This window comes from Arachis ipaensis, chromosome B1 (genome assembly GCF_059453495.1).
Source record: "Arachis ipaensis isolate K30076 ecotype BB chromosome B1, ASM5945349v1, whole genome shotgun sequence".
Classification (NCBI taxonomy): Eukaryota; Viridiplantae; Streptophyta; class Magnoliopsida; order Fabales; family Fabaceae; genus Arachis; species Arachis ipaensis.
The window spans coordinates 37724832-37742573 of record NC_142436.1 but is presented as its reverse complement, the minus strand read 5'-3'; the positions used below and the strand labels follow the sequence as shown (position 1 = coordinate 37742573).

The window sequence follows — 17742 nt, the reverse complement described above, 5'->3', positions numbered from 1 at the left end:
GGAATAGCATTCCATACTTTTCACACTATGGTCAGGGAAAAGATCATTTATTTTTATCTGGATAGGGTGAGAGAGATCTTTAAATTACCCTTGCAAAAGGATGACCCTGATTCCTACAATAGAAGGGCGGTAGCTAATCGAAAGCTGGATTAAGTCCTAGAGGACATATTCCTGCCTGAAACTCAATGGATTGAGGATGCAAAAGGCAACCCAAATCAGCTGAAAAGACTGGATCTCAAGCCAATTGCTAGAGGATGGCTAGACTTCATTGGGCGTTCTATACTCCCAAAAGGAAGGCAACTGAGCCTCCCCAAGAGATCCCTCCAATTGAATATTGGGATCAGTTGAAAGCATCCGTGATGCAACTGTAAACCACCTTGGATCAACTAAGAAAGGAGCAAAAAGATCATACTAGCATCATTTGCAAACTGGTCAAGGAACAAGAGAAGCAAGGGCTTGAGGTAGAAGAGTTGAAGCGCCAGAAGCTCTCCTTCAAAGAGCCCAGCGCCTCCCATGCTTAAGGTGGTTGAGTTCCACCTCCCATATTTCTATTATTCTAATTCCTATTCCTCATATTTAAGTTTACATGATCACTAGTAGTATTTAAGTCTTTATTTTTAGTTTTTTTCTGCCTTTCAATTTGAAGAATTGCATAAGCATTAGTAATAATTAAGTTTTACTTTCCAATTAGCTATAAAATATTTCTCTTATCATCATTAAACATAAATAAAATAGTGAATTTTTTTAGAAGAATTAGAGATACATAAATTTTTGAGTTATATAATAAGAATGGTTCAATTATTTTGATGTGGTGGTATTGCTTTTGTTTTTTGAATGTATGAATGAACAGTGCATATTTGAAATTGGAATTAAGAATGTTGGCTCTTGAAAGAATGATGATAAAAGTGAAGTATTATTGGTGATTTGAAAAATCCAAAAATTGATTCTTGAAGCAAGAAAATGTAGCAAAAAAGAAAGATGCAATAAAAAGAAAAAAAAACAATTGCATGCAAAAAAAAATGAAAAAAATAAAGTAGAAAAAGCCAATAACCCTTTAAACAAAAGGTAAAGGTAAAAGGATCCAAGGCTTTGAGTATCAATGGTTAGGAGGGCCTAAAGGAAACAAAATCCTGGCCTAAGCGGCTCAACCAAGCTTTCCCTAACCATATGCTTGTGGTGTGAAGGTGTCAAGTGAAAAGCTTGAGACTGAGCAGTTAAAGTCGTGATCCAAAGAAAAAAGAGCGTGCTTAAGAACTCTGGACACCTCTATCTGGGGATTCTAGCAAAGCTGAATCACAATCTGAAAGAGTTCACCCAGTTAAGTGTCTGTAGCATTTATGTATCCGGTGGTAATACTGGAAAATAAAGTTCTTAGGGCCACGGCCAAGACTCTAAAAAGCTGTGTTCAAGAATAAAAAAGAACTAAACTAGGAGAGTCAATAATATCATCTGGATTATAAGTCCCGCTCATCTAATTGAAACTGAGCTTCATTGAAAACTCTGAAATTTATTGTATCTTAGTCTTCCTTTTATCCTACTTTATTTTTGGTTGCTTGGGGACAAGCAACAGTTTAAGTTTGGTGTTGTGATGAGCGGATATTTTATACGCTTTTTGCCATCATTTTCATAGGTTTTAGTGTTAAATTCACATTTTTCGATTCTACTTTGAGTTTGTGTATTTTTGTGCAATTTCAGGTATTTTTTGGCTGAAATTGAGGAGCTAGAGCAAAAGTCTGATTCAGAGGCAGAGAAAGTGCTGCAGATGTTGTCAGGATCTGACCTCCTTACACTCAAAAGAGCTTTTCTGGAGCTACAGAAATCCAAATGGAGTGTTCTCAATGGCTAAGGAAAGCTAACATCTAGGGATTTCCAGAAATATATAATAGTCCATACTTTGCTTCAGAATAGAAGGCCCAAAACTGGCATTCAACGCCAGCCATCTACCCCAGTCCAGGCGTTCAACGCCCACAAGGGAGTAGCCAGCGTTCCAATGCCCAAGAAGGACCTCCAAGCAGGCATTCAATGCCAAGGAGCCACCCTAGCTCATGGAGACACTCAAAGCTCAGCCCAAACACTCACCAAGTGTGCCTCGAAAGTTGATTTTTACACTGAATGACTATTTTACCCTTCTTATGTAATCCTTAGTCATTAGTTTAGTATTTAAAGGATATTCTACATCATCTTAAGGGACTTTTGACACTTTACACGTTTACATTGTATTTTCTATTAGTATGAGTCACTAAACCTCCTAAGTTGAGGCTAGGAGCTCTGCTGAGTTTTATGAATTAATAAAAGTACTACTGTTCTATCTCAATTCGTGTTTGATTTTATATTCTAAGATGTATCTTCGTTCTTCATCCTTATGAATGCATTGAACCGGCACAAGGTTATCTCATTCTACATGGGTTTGGAGTGAGTCTTTCATCGGACAATAATGAACCACTAGCTTGATCATACATCTCTTAGATGGCTAATCCACGACTTCATTGGGGACTTCTCGAGACATGAATTCAGCCGAGGCACGGGAAGATTAGAGTCTTTGTGGTAAAGGTTAGAACCACAAGGCACAGCATTCCCTGATTCGGAAGATTCGACCTTGTCTGTGGCGTTTTGAGTAGGATCATCAAGGGGAATGAACTGCCGGAGCTTCACCCTCAATCAAACTGGATCTGCACTAACCATGGGGTTCAGCACTGGAGGAGAATTGGCGACCTCTCAATAAAGGCGTTGATCACATACAGCCTGCCATAGAAGAAATCATTAACAGTTGGAGTATACAGTAAGACCGGATTAATCCAGAAAAATAAAGCATCTCTGAGGCTTTAACCATCTTCTTATCGTTGCATTCACCTTCAATTGAGTAACGTTATCTTTATTTTACTTTTATTCACTTTAAACAAACAAACAACTTTTCTATCTACCTGACTAAGATCTACAAGACAACCACAGTTTGATTCAAATCACAATCTTCGTGGGATCGACCCTGACTCACTCAGGTATTACTTGGACGACCTAGTGCACTTGTTGGTTCAGTTGTGCAAAGTTTAATTCTGCACACCACTCTCTCTTTTTAAAATAAAAAAATAAAAAACTACTTGATCACAGCTAAATGTTGGTTCAGAAATTCACAAGTTATAAAACTTGAATTCGTCAATAGTATAGTTCTAAACCGACAAATAACCCTATTAAAGTTTAGAAAATTGTCACAATTAAAATCAAATACTTGGAGTTTTAAATCCCGGGTCATTCTCCCACGGAATGGCAATTGGGTGTACAAGTATTAGCTATGAAAGATGGGAGTTGATCGTAATAAACGGGAATTTAATTTGCAAGAAAGTAAATAACGAGCAATGAGCAAAAGACAAAGGGAATTAAACTAAAATCAATTAAAACAAGGTAAAGGAAATTCAAGCAAAAAGGATCTTGGCAAGGGTTGAGAGTCAAGGATCACTATCCTTATCATTATCCACGAACATGGCAATTGTGAAAAGTTAATCCCACTTCATCATCCCTTAAATATCGGGGAAAATCAAGCATGTATAATTGATCTCAATCCACAAATCCTAACCAACTTACGAATTAAATTTGGTAAAAGATTAGTCTTAGTGGAAACTAAATCAACTAACAATGCTGAATCACCAATCAATATTGGATATCAATGACTCAAGGTCACCTAAGTCCTCAATCTCAAGCCAATGATGCAAAATTCTTCTCTATAACTAGGTGAGATATTTCATCAAACACTTAGAAGGCATAAAAGAAAAACATCTTAAGTTGCTAGAATCAATAAAATCTATAAAAAAATTAAAAAGAAAGAAAATGCGTAAAGTGGAAATGGGGAAGGGAAAACGCGAAGGGAGAAGGGTGGGGGGAGGAGGGTTCGGGAAGAAGTGTGGGAAGGGAAAGGGAAGGGTCCTCGCCGCCGCTGCTCCTGCTCCTCGTCGTTCGGTCCTCCCCTCGGCGTCGCCCTTGTGTCGCCGAACCTCGACCTCGCAGCGCCGTGACTTGAGCCCTAGCCTCTCCGCGACCCACCCTCACCGCGACGTGTCTAGCTCGCGCCCTTGTGTTCCTCGTCGTCATCGAAGAGGTGGTGGTTGCCCTCATGTTCCTCGCGTCCTCTAGCAGCGTCCTTCAGAGGGATTTTTGGTAATTATATTTATGGATTTTTGGTTCTTGTAATTAAAGATGAATTTCAGGATTTTTTTATTATTGTAATTGCATCTGAGTTTCATCTAAATTTTAGTTCCGAGTTTTGTTAATGTTTCTGAGTTTCGATGATGATGAGGATGATTTTCTTATTTTTCTGAGTTCTGAGTTCTGGGTTTTTATTTTTCTGAGTTTTGAGTTCTGCTTTCTGAGTTTTGATGATGATGACGATGATGATGATTTTCTAAGTTCTGGGTGGGGTAGTGCAGATAGTGATGGAGTGGTAGTGGGTGGGAGGTGGTGGTTTTCAGAGTTCTGGGGGTGATGCATGTTCTGGGGGGGGGGGTGTGATGCAGATGCAGTTGTAGATGATGATTTTCTGAGTTCTGTGGGTGATGCAGATGCAGATGAAGATTTTTTGAGTTTCTGGTTCTGCTTTTGCTTCTCGTTGATTTTGGGGAAGAAGGGGGATGGGTATTTTCTTCTAAAGGACGATTTTAGAACTAAAGTAAATCTTCGATACCATTTTGTAGCAAAAAAAAGGCCGCGGACGAAATAAATTTTCAGCCCCTATGATGAGCGGATAATTTATACGCTTTTTGGCATTGTTTTTACATAGTTTTCGGTATAATTTAGTTAGTTTTTAGTATATTTTTATTAGTTTTTAAATAAAAATAACATTTCAAGACTTTACTATGAGTTTGTGTGTTTTTCTGTGATTTCAGGTAATTTCTGGCTGAAATTAAGGGACTTGAGCAAAAATCAGATTCAGAGGTTGAAGAAGGACTGCAGATGCTGTTGGATTCTGACCTCCCTGCACTCAAAGTAGATTTTCTGGAGCTACAGAACTTCAAATGGTACGCTCTCAATTGCGTTGGAAAGTAGACATCTAGGGCTTTCCAGAAATATATAATAGTCTATACTTTGCCCGAGTTTAGATGACGCAAACTGGCGTTTAACGCCAGTTTCATGCTGCATTCTGGAGTTAAATGCCAGAAACAGGTTGCAAGGTGGAGTTAAACGCCAGAAACAGGTTACAAACTAGCGTTCAACTCCAAGAAAAGCCTCTACACATGTAAAGCTCAATGCTCAGCCCAAGCACACACCAAGTGGGCCCCAGAAGTGGATTTCTGCATCATTTACTCATTTCTGTAAACCCTAGTAACTAGTTTAGCATAAATAGGACTTTTTACTATTGTATTTATATCCTGAGTTTTATTTTTAGATCTATCCTTAGTTTTGATCTTGAGATCACGTTTGGGGGCTGGCCATTCGGCCATGCCTGAACCTTCATCACTTATGTATTTTCAACGGTAGAGTTTCTACACACCATAGATTAAGGTGTGGAGCTCTGCTATTCCTCATGAATTAATACAAAGTGCTATCATTTTTCTATTCAATTCAAGCTTATTCCGATTCTAAGATATTCATTCGCACCTCAATATGAATGTGATGATCGTGACAGTCATCATCATTCCCAACCTATGAACGCGTGCCTGACAACTACTTCCGTTCTACCTTAGATTGAATGAGTATCTCTGGGATTCCTCAATCAGAATCTTCATGGTATAAGTTAGAATCCATGGACGGCCATTCTTGAGATCCGGAAAGTCTAAACCTTGTCTGTGGTATTCCGAGTAGGATCTGGGAAGGGATGGCTGCGACGAGCTTCAAACTCGCGAGTGTTGGGCATAGTGACAGACGCAAAAGGATCAATGGATCCTATTCCAGCATGATCGAGAACCTAGCCATGCAGTGACAGCGCATTGGACCATTTTCACTGAGAGGACAGGATGTAGCCATTTGAGTCTAGTGTCAATTTTTAAGTTTGGTGTCAAATTGCATGTTGTTATTTTTCTTGCATTTTCGAAAATTCATGCATTGCATTCTTCATGATCTTCAAGTTGTTCTTGGTAAGTCTTCTTGTTTGATCTTTAAAATTTCTTGTTTTGTGTCTTTTCTTGTTTTTCATATGCATTTTCAATTTGTTAGTGTCTAAAAATAAAAAATCTTTAAGTTTGGTGTCTTGCATGTTTTTCTTCTCTTCACAATTTTCAAAAATAAGTTCTTGGTGTTCATCTTGACATTCAAAGTGTTCTTGGTGTTCATCTTGACATTCATAGTGTTCTTGCATGCATCATGTATTTTGATCCAAAATTTTCATGCATTGAGTCTTTTTGATGTTTTTCTCTTTCATCATTAAAAATTCAAAAATAAAAAAAATATCTTTCCCTTTTTCACTCATAAATTTTCGAAAATTTGAGTTGACTTTTTCAAAATTTTTTAAAATTTAGTTGTTTCTTATGACTCAAATCAAATTTTCAATTTAAAAATTCTATCTTTTTCAAATCTTTTTTCAAAAATCAAATCTTTTTCATTTTTTCTTTCATATTTTCGAAAACTTTATGATTGATTTTCAAAATCTTTTTCTTATTTCTAATTCATATTTTTGAAATTAATGCTAACAATTAATGTGATTGATTAAAAATTTTTAAGTTTGTTACTTGCATAGTAAGAAAGGTTCAATCTTTAAACTTTAGAATCATATCTTTTTAGTTTCTTGTTAGTCAAGTAATCAACTTTAATTTTCAAAATCAAATTTTTTTTAAATTTCTTTTTCAAATCTTTTTCAAAATAAATTTCAATCACATCTTTTTCAAAATCAATTTCAAAATCTTTTCTAACTTCTTTTCTAACCTCTTATCTTTTCAAAAATTGATTTTCAAATCTTTTTCAAACTAATCCTATCTTTTTGTTTGATTCTTATCTTTTTTCAAAACTACCTAACTAATTCTATCTCTAATTTTCGAAAATCACCTTCATCTTTTTCAAAATTCGTTTTTAAATTAACTAATTGTTTTACATTTAATTTAATTTGATTTAATTTTTCCTTTCTTAATTTTCAAATTTTTTTATTTTAATTCTAATTTAAAAACAAAAATACTTTTATTTTATTCTATCTAATTTTCGAAAATTCTTCTCCCTCACCTCCTTCTATTTATTTATTCATTTACTAACACTCCTCTTCATCCAAGAATTCGAACCTATTCCTCACCCTTGTGTTTGGATTCTCCTTCTTCTATTCATATCTTCTTCTACTCACATAAAGGAATCTCTATATTGTGACATAGAGGATTCCATATTTTCTGTTCTCTTCTTTTTCATATGAGCAGGAATAAGGATAAGAACATTCTTGTTGAAGCTGATCCTGAACCTGAAAGAACTCTAAAGAGGAAGCTAAGGGAAGCTAAAGCACAACTCTCTGGAGAAAATTTGACAGAAATTTTCGAAAAAGAAGGAGACATGGCCGAAAATAATAACAATGCAAGGAAGATGCTTGGTGACTTTACTGCACCTAACTCCAACTTACATGGAAGAAGCATCTCAATCCCTGCCGTTGGAGCAAATAATTTTGAGCTGAAACCTCAACTAGTTTCTCTGATGCAACAGAATTGCAAGTTTTATGGACTTCCATCAAAAGATCCTTTTCAGTTCTTAACTGAATTCTTGCAAATCTGTGATACTGTTAAGACCAATAGAGTTGATCCCGAGGTCTACAGGCTTATGCTTTTCCCATTTGCTATAAGAGACAGAGCTAGAATATGGTTGGAATCTCAACCTAAAGACAGCCTGAACTCTTGGGATAAGCTGGTCACGGCTTTCTTAGCCAAGTTCTTTCCTCCTCAAAAGCTTAGCAAGCTTAGAGTGGATGTTCAAACCTTCAGACAGAAGGAAGGTGAATCCCTCTATGAAGCTTGGGAGAGATACAAGGAACTGACCAAAAAGTGTCCTTCTGACATGCTTTCAGAATGGACCATCCTGGATATATTCTATGATGGTCTGTCTGAATTATCAAAGATGTCATTGGACCATTCTACATGTGGATCTATTCACCTAAAGAAAATGCCTGCAGAAGCTCAGGAACTCACTGACATGGTTGCAAATAACCAGTTCATGTATACTTCTGAAAGGAATCCTGTGAATAATGGGACGCCGCAAAAGCAGAGAGTTCTTAAAATTGATACTCTGAATGCCATATTGGCTCAGAACAAAATATTGACTCAGCAAGTCAATATGATTTCTCAGAGTCTGAATGGATTGAAGGAATCATGCATCCAACAGTACTAAAGAGGCATCTTCTGAAGAAGAAGCTTATGATCCTGAGAACCCTGCAATAGCAGAGGTGAATTACATGGGTGAACCCTATGGAAACACCTATAATTCCTCATGGAAAAATCATCCAAATTTCTCATGGAAGGGTCAACAAAAGCCTCAACAAGGCTTTAATAATGGTTGAAGAAACAGGTTTAGCAATAGCAAGCCTTTTTCATCATCCACTCAGCAACAGACAGAGAATTCTGAGCAGAATCCATCTAGCTTAGCAAATATAGTCTCTGATCTATCTAAGGCCACTGTAAGTTTCATGAATGAAACAAGGTCCTCCATTAGGAATTTGGAGGCACAAGTGGGCCAGTTGAGTAAAAGAGTCACTGAAACTCCTCCTAGTACTCTCCCAAGCAATACAGAAGAAAATCTAAAGAGAGAGTGCAAGGCCATTGATTTAACCATCATGGCCGAACCTACAAGGGAGGGGGAGGACATGAATCCTAGCCTGGGACGTCCAGTGACCAATAAGAAGTTTTCCTTTGAGGAACCAAAGGAATCTGAGGCTCATCTAGAGACCATAGAGATTCCATTGAACCTCCTTCTGCCCTTTATGAGCTCTGATGAGTATTCTTCCTCTGAAGAGGATGAAGAAATTACTGAAGAGCAAGTTGCTAAGTACCTTGGTGCAATCATGAAGCTGAATGCCAAATTATTTGGTAATGAGACTTGGGAAGATGAACCTCCCTTGCTCACCAATGAACTAAATGCATTGGATAAGCAAAAATTACCTCAAAAGAAACAGGATCCTGGCAAATTCTTAATACCCTGTACCATAGGCACCATGACCTTTGAGAAGGCTCTGTGTGACCTGGGGTCAGGAATAAACTTAATGCCACTCTCTGTAATGGAGAAACTTGGGATCTTTGAGGTGCAAGCTGCTAGAATATCATTAGAGATGGCAGACAACTCAAGAAAATAGGCTTATGGACAAGTAGAGGACGTGTTAGTAAAGGTTGAAGGCCTTTACATCCCTGCTGATTTCATAATCCTAGACACTAGGAAGGAAGAGGATGAATCCATCATCCTTGGAAGACCCTTCCTAGCCACAGCAAGAGCTGTGATTGATGTGGACAGAGGAGAGTTGGTCCTTCAACTGCATGAGGACAACCTTGTGTTTAAGACTCAAGGATCTCCTTCTGTAACCATGGAGAGGAAGCATGAAAAGCTTCTCTCACTGCAGAGTCAACTAAAGCCCCCACAGTCAAACTCTAAGTTTGGTGTTGAACCCCCACATTCAAACTCTAAGTTTAGTGTTGGGAGGTTCCAACCTTACTTTGATTATCTGTGAGGCTCCATGAGAGCTCACTGTCAAGCTATTGATATTAAAAGAAGCGCTTGTTGGGAGGCAACCCAATGTTATCTAATTATATTTATTTATTTTCTATTGTTATTTTATATTTTCTTTAGGTTGATGATCATGTGAAGTCACAAAAACTACTGAAAAATCAAAAACAGAATGAAAAACAGCATTGAAAATAGCACACCCTGGAGGAGAGCAGTCTGGCGTTTAAACGCCAGAAACAAGCATCTGTCTGGCGTTTAACGCCAGAAACAAGCATCTGCCTGGCGTTAAACGCCAGAAACAAGCTACATTTGGGCGTTTAACGCCAGAAACAGGCAGTAGTCTGGCGTTAAATGCCAGGATTGCATAGCAAGGGCGTTTTACACGCCTAATTGGGGCAGGGATGTTAAGTCCTTGACCCCACTTAATCTGTGGACCCCACAGGATCCCCTCAGGATCTATGGACCCCACAGGACCCCATAGGATCTGTGGACCCCACAGGATCCCCACATTTTCTTCTCTCCTCTTCACACCTTTTCATAACTCTCTTCCCCAAATACCCTTCACCAATCACCTCAATCACTCTTTCCCATCACCCCCTCACCACTCACATCCATCTTCTCTTCCCCATAAACCCCACCTACCTTCAAAATTCAAACTATTTTCCCTCCCAAACCCAACCCTAACGGCCGAACCCTAACCCTCCCCACACTCCTATATAAACCCCTCATTCCTTCTTTATTTTCACACAACACAACCCTCTCTTCTTCCCCTTGGCCGAATACACCCCTCTCTCCCTCTCCTCCATTTCTCTTCTTCTTCTCTTTTTTTCTTTCTTCTTTTGCTCGGGGACGAGCAAACATTTTAAGTTTGGTGTGGTAAAAGCATAGCTTTTTATTTTTCCATAACCATTTATGGCACCTAAGGCCAGAGAAATCTCTAGAAAGAGGAAAGGGAAGGCAATTGCTTCCACCTCTGAGTCATGAGAGATGGAGAGATTCATCTCAAAGGTCCATCAAGTGAAGTTGTGGCCAAGAAGAAAGTGATCCCTGAGGTTCCTTTCAAGCTCAAAAAGAATGAGTATTCGGAGATCTGACTTGAGATCCAAAGAAGAGGTTGGGAAGTTCTCACCAACCCCATTCAACAAGTCGGGATCCTAATGGTTCAAGAGTTCTATGTAAACGCATGGATCACTAGGAACCATGATCAAGGTGTGAGCCCGAATCCAAAGCATTGGCTTACCATGGTTCGGGAAAAATACTTAGATTTCAGTCCGGAAAATGTAAGGCTGGCGTTCAACTTGCCAATGATGGAAGAGAACGCACGCCCCTACACAAGAAGGGTCAACTTTGATCAAAGGTTGGACCAAGTCCTCATAGACATATGTGAGGAAGGAGCTCAATGGAAAATTGACTCAAGAGGCAAGCCGGTTCAATTAAGAAGGCATGACCTCAAACCAGTGGCTAGGGGATGGCTAGAGTTCATTCAACGCTCAATCATTCCTACTAGTAACTGGTCTGAAGTTACTATAGACTGGGCCATCATGATCCAAAGTATCATGATTGGAGAGGAGGTGGAAGTTCATGAGATTATACCTCAAGAACTTTACAAGGTGGCTGACAAGTCCTCCACTTGGGCAAGGTTAGCCTTTCCTTACCTCATATGCCACCTCTGCAATTCGGCTGGAATTGACATAGAGGGAGACATCCTCATTGAAGAGGACAAACCCATCACTAAGAAAAGGATGGAGCAAATAAGAGATCATGGACCTCAACAAGAGCATGAGGAAATTCCCCACCATGAAATCCCTGAGATGCCTCAAGGGATGCACTTTCCTCCACAAAACTATTGGGAGCAAATCAACACCTCCCTAGGAGAATTAAGTTCCAATATGGGACAACTAAGGGTGGAGCACCAAGAGCATTCCATCATCCTCCATGAAATTAGAGAAGATCAAAGAGCTATGAGGGAGGAGCAACAAAGGCAAGGAAGAGACATAGAGGAGCTCAAAAGCACCATTGGTTCTTCAAGAAGAGGAAGATGCCATCCTCACTAAGGTGGACTCATTCCTTAATCTCCTTGTCTATTTATTTTACTATTTTTCGATTTTTGAGCCTTATGTTTTATTGATGTTTGTGTCTTTACTATATGATCATTAGTGTTTAAGCGTCTATGTCTTAAAGCTATGAATGTCCTATGAATCCATCACCTCTCTTAAATGAAAACTGTTTTAAAAACAAAAGAACAAGAAGTTCAGGGTTTCAAATTCATCCTTGAAACTAGTTTAATTATTTTGATGTGGTGACAATACTTTTTGTTTTCTGAATAAATGCTTGAACAGTGCATATGTCTTTTGAAGTTGTTGTTTATGAATGTTAAATATGTTAGCTCTTGAAGAATAAGGAAAAAAGGAGAAATATTATTTGATAATCTGAAAAATCATAAAAATGATTCTTGAAGCAAGAAAAAATAGTGAATACAAAAGCTTGCAGAAAAAAAAAGAAAAAAATAGCAAAAAAAAAAAGAAAGAAAAAGAAAAAGCAAGCAGAAAAAGCCAAAAGCTCTTTAAACCAAAAGGCAAGAGCAAAAAGCCAATAGCCCTTAAAACCAAAAGGCAAGGGTAAATAAAAAGGATCCAAGGCTTTGAGCATCAGTGGATAGGAGGGCCTAAAGGAATAAAATCCTGGCCTAAGCGGCTAAACCAAGCTGTCCCTAACCATGTGCTTGTGGCGTGAAGGTGTCAAGTGAAAACTTGAGACTGAGCGGTTAAAGTCAAGGTCCAAAGCAAAAAAAAAAAAAGAGTGTGCTTAAGAACCCTGGACACCTCTAATTGGGGACTTTAGCAAAGCTGAGTCACAATCTGAAAAGGTTCACCCAGTTATGTGTCTGTGGCGTTTATGTATCCGGTGGTAATACTGGAAAACAAAGTGCTTAGGGCCACGGCCAAGACTCATAAAGTAGCTGTGTTCAAGAATCAACATACTGAACTAGGAGAATCAATAACACTATCTGAACTCTGAGTTCCTATAGACGCCAATCATTCTGAACTTCAATGGATAAAGTGAGATGCCAAAACTATTCAAGAGGCAAAAAGCTACAGGTCCCGCTCATCTGATTGGAGCTACGTTTCATTGATATTTTGGAATTTATAGTATATTCTCTTATTTTTATCCTATTTTATTTTCATTTGCTTGGGGACAAGCAACAATTTAAGTTTGGTGTTGTGATGAGCGGATAATTTATACGCTTTTTGGCATTGTTTTTACATAGTTTTCAGTATAATTTAGTTAGTTTTTTGTATATTTTTATTAGTTTTTAAATAAAAATCACATTTCTGGACTTTACTATGAGTTTGTGTGTTTTTCTGTGATTTCAGGTAATTTCTGGCTGAAATTGAGGGACTTGAGCAAAAATAAGATTCAGAGGTTGAAGAAGGACTGCAGATGCTGTTGGATTCTGACCTCCCTGCACTCAAAGTGAATTTTCTGGAGCTACAGAATTTCAAATGGCGCGCTCTTAATTGCGTTGAAAAGTAGACATCCAGGGCTTTCCAACAATATGTAATAGTTCATACTTTGCCTGAGTTTAGATGACGCAAACTGGCATTCAACACCAGTTCCATGCTGCATTCTGGAGTTAAACGCCAGAAACAGGTTGCAAAGTGGAGTTAAACGCCAGAAACAGGTTACAAATTGGCGTTCAACTCCAAGAAAAGCCTCTACACATGTAAAGCTCAATGCTCAGCCCAAGCACACACCAAGTGGGTCCCAGAAGTGGATTTCTGCATCATTTACTCATTTCTGTAAACCCTAGTAACTAGTTTAGCATAAATAGAACTTTTTACTATTGTATTTATATCCTGAGTTTTATTTTCAGATCTATCCTTAGTTTTGATCTTGAGATCACGTTTGGGGGCTGGCCATTCGGCCATGCCTGAACCTTCATCACTTATGTATTTTCAACGGTAGAGTTTCTACACACCATAGATTAAGGTGTGGAGCTCTGCTATTCCTCATGAATTAATACAAAGTACTATCATTTTTCTATTCAATTCAAGCTTATTCCGATTCTAAGATATTCATTCACACCTCAATATGAATGTGATGATCGTGACAGTCATCATCATTCCCAACCTATGAACGCGTGCCTGACATCCACTTCCGTTCTACCTTAGATTGAATGAGTATCTCTGGGATTCCTCAATCAGAATCTTCGTGGTATAAGTTAGAATCCATGGACGGCCATTCTTGAGATCCGAAAAGTCTAAACCTTGTCTGTGGTATTCCGAGTAGGATCTGGGAAGGGATGGCTACGATGAGCTTCAAACTCGCGAGTGCTGGCCGTAGTGACAGACGCAAAAGGATCAATGGATCCTATTCCAGCATGATCGAGAACCGACAGATGATTAGCCATGCAGTGACAGCGCATTGGACCATTTTCACTGAGAGGACAGGATGTAGCCATTGACAACGGTGATGCCTAATAATAGCTTGCCACAGAAAGGAGTATGAATGATTGGATGAAGACAATAGGAAAGCATAGGTTCAGGAGGAACGAACGCATCTCTATACGCTTATCTGAAATTTTCACCAATGAATTACATAAGTATCACTATCTTTATTTTATATTTTATTTATCTTTTAATTATTAAATCTCTATAATTATATGAATCCGCCTGACTGAGATTTACAAAGTGATCATAGCTTGCTTCAAGCCAACAATCTCCGTGGGATCGACCCTTACTCACGTAAGGTTTATTACTTGGACGAACCAGTGCACTTGCTGGTTAGTTGTGCGAAGTCGTGACAAAGAATTAAGATTATGAACGTGTGTATTGAGTTTTTAGCGCCGTTACCAAGGAATAGAACCGTCACGATTTCCGTGCACCACCTACCTTAGGGACCAAAATCGTACTTAACCTTAATATAACAACTTAAGCAAGCATTAATAAACATGAAAACATCAAATTGCATTAAAGGTAAAAAAAATTCAATAGGAGTTCATAAAACTAAAATGACAAGAACAATAAAAACTAACATGAAAATATATCAAACTACGGTGGTAGAACAATAAAATGTAATAAAAACTAAACTAAAACAAGATTAAAACCTAATTTTAGAGATAAATTAAACTAAGAAACCCTAAATTTTAGAGATAAGTTGGAACTTCTCTCTCTAGAATTCTACCTAAACATCATAGTACACTCTAATACTCCTTCTCACTATTTGGTTGATTTCCCCGGAATTCTTGCTTCAAATGCTTCAGAAATGAGTTGGATTGGGCCAAAATTAGGCCAGAAATTGCGAGCTACGTGTTCTTTTAAATGAGTCACGTGCTACAAGTCGTGCGTATACATAAGCCATGCGTATGCACGAATTGGAGGAGATGCGTATGCACGACCCATGCGTATGCACAACCTGGCAGATTTTCAAAACTCATTTTCTTCATGAATTCTCCACTTTTGCATGCTTTCTCTCCACTTCTTCAAGCCATTCTTACCTTCATCACTCAACAAACACATCAAGGCATCGAATGTGATATAAGTGAATCAAATTTTAACAATTTAATGGTCCTAAAAGCATGTTTTTAACACAAAAGCACATTTAGAAGAAATTTACAAATGCATTCTAAATGAATAAGAGCAAGATAAGTTGATAAAATCTACTCTTTTCAACCCAAAAATTAAGATAAAATATGGGTTTATCACTACTTTAATATAAAAGAGAAGAAGAAGGAAACTAACTATGGTTGGGTTACCTCCTAACAGGCGCTCTTTTAACGTCTTTAGCTTGACTCACAACATTACTAGGGTGGAAGTTGGATTGCTTCACAACACCTTTTTCAAACATTTTCCTCCATTGAATGATCATCCTCTAACTCTTCTTTGTTTTTAGAGCTTGAGTGTTGTAGAGAGTTCTCAAGGGTTCTTTTATCAACAATTTTTTGGACTAATAAATCAATTAGATTAACCCTCACACAACTTTCTGATTCACTTGGGTGTTGCATGGGTTTAAAGACATTAAAAACCATCTGTTCCTCATGCACCCTTAGTGTTACCTCACCTTTCTGGACATCTATGAGAGCTCATGCAGTGGCTAAGAAAGGTCTCCCAAACATGATAAAAGCATCCTCATCCTCTTTCATGTCAAGGATCACGAAATCAGCAAGGAAGATAAACTTTTTTACTTGGACCAATGCATTTTCTACTGTCCTATGTAAAAACTTTATTGATCTGTTGGCCAGTTGCAAGGATATATTTGTTGGCTTGACTTCTTCAATTTCTAGCTTCCTTATCATAGACAGAGAAATCAAATTAATGCTTGCCCCTAAATCACAAAGATCCTTTTCAACGGTGACATCCCCAATTGCACAAGGAATTTGGAAACTTTCTGGATCTTTTAGCTTTTGAGGTAGTTTTCTTTGAATAAGGGCATTGCATTCTTTGGTGAGTTTCACTATTTCATCCTCCTAGATGGTTTTTTTCTTATATATGAGTTCCTTCATGAACTTGGTATAGAGGACATTTATTCTAAGGCTTTTGTAAAAGGAATGTTAACTTGCAGCTCCTTAAACACCTCTAGAAATTTGGAGAGTTGATTCTCCTAATTCTGCTTCTGTAGCCTTTTGAGGATATGGAATCCTTGGTGAATAGGCCTTCACATTCTCTTTTTTTATTTATTTATGTAAGAGTATTCTCTTTTTTTTATTTCTCCTCATTTTTCTCTTCTGAAGGCTCCTCAGCTTGTCCTTTATTCTCCTTGAGAATCTTCTTGTTAACTACTCTTCTGCTTCTCAAGTTGATACTCTTGCACTCCTTTCAAGGGTTTGGTATTGTGTCACTCAGAAAAGGATTTGCTAGCTTCTCTGTCAATTACTTGACATCTATCCCATTTGCACTTCTATATTTCTGATGGATGCTTCTTGATTTCAAGTTTGCTCTTGTTTCTTGCATCAAGTTTTGGGTTTATTGCACAAAGGTAGCAGTGGATTGGGAAGTTTTTCTATTGCACAAACGTAGCATGGATCATTGAAGTTTTTTTCTCCTTGATTTCTCCAACTAAAATTAGGGTGATTCCTCCAGTCAGGGTTTTAAGTTTTTGTGAACGGGTCATTCTTTGGCTTTGAAAAATATCCCATGAAATTTACTTGCTCAGTAGATAAATGGACTTCTTTGAATAATTCACACCCTTCCCTCTGAAGTGCCCCTTCATACAAGCCACATGTAGCTTGTGTTCCTATGGCTGAAACTTACCTCTATTCTAGTTGTTTTGTGAGTGAAGAGAGTTGCTGAAATATAATTCTGTATTGTATTAGGATTATATTCATGGTGTCCAATGCCATCACTAATTTTTTATGATTTTTTCGTATGAGTACATGAAATTGTTAGCTGCCACTTTTTCGATAAACTCCAATTCTTCTTTAGGTGTCTTTCTATGTAATGAGCCTCCCGCGGATGAGTCGATGATGGTTCTTGAGGCTTGAAAGACTCCACCATAAAAAGTTTGGATTTACATCCACTCAGAAAAAGCATGATGTGAGCATTTTTTGAGTATCTCCTTATATCTTTTCTATGCTTGATAGAGTGATTCATCATCCTTCTGGAAGAAGGAATTTATGTCCTTCCTCAATCGAGACAACTTCTGGGGTAGAAAGTATTTAGTTAAAAATTTGTTAACTAAATCATCTTATGATGTTATGCTACCCGGAGGTTTAGCTTGGAGTCATTGCTTAGCTCTATCTCTCAAAGAGAATGGAAATAGCCATAACCAGAGGGATTCAAGGCTAGCTCCATTATTACTCTTTATTATAACACATAGATATAGAAAACTAGCTATGTGGACATTCAGATCTTCTTGAGGGTTACCACTGAATTGATCTTGCTTCACTAATTGGATTAGTAAGGGTTTTAGTTCAAAATTATTCGCTTGAACTGTGGGTCTCATTATGTTACTTTCAGAACTATTAGTGGCAGGTGTGATGTAATCACGAATGGTCCTTCTCACATTATTGTTCTCCTCTACCATTCTCTCTTCCACTTCTCTCCTAGTCATTGATTTCTTCCTTAATTGTGCAAGTGTTCTTTCTATTTCAAGATCAAAGAGTGTGCAATCTTCTCTCCCTTGCATGCACAAAAACAAAAAAAGAAA

General features: G+C 37.9%; 1 non-coding gene and 1 pseudogene across 1 annotated transcript; one reads left to right on the top strand and one right to left on the bottom strand.

Moving 5' to 3' along the window:
* Positions 1-7842: 7842 nt before the first annotated feature.
* Positions 7843-7950, bottom strand: LOC148576245 (small nucleolar RNA R71). The gene has a single exon (XR_015904414.1). It is a non-coding gene; the product is annotated as a small nucleolar RNA R71 (small nucleolar RNA).
* Positions 7951-17119: 9169 nt separating this feature from the next.
* LOC148576244 (small nucleolar RNA R71) lies at positions 17120-17217 on the top strand (annotated as a pseudogene).
* Positions 17218-17742: the final 525 nt, after the last annotated feature.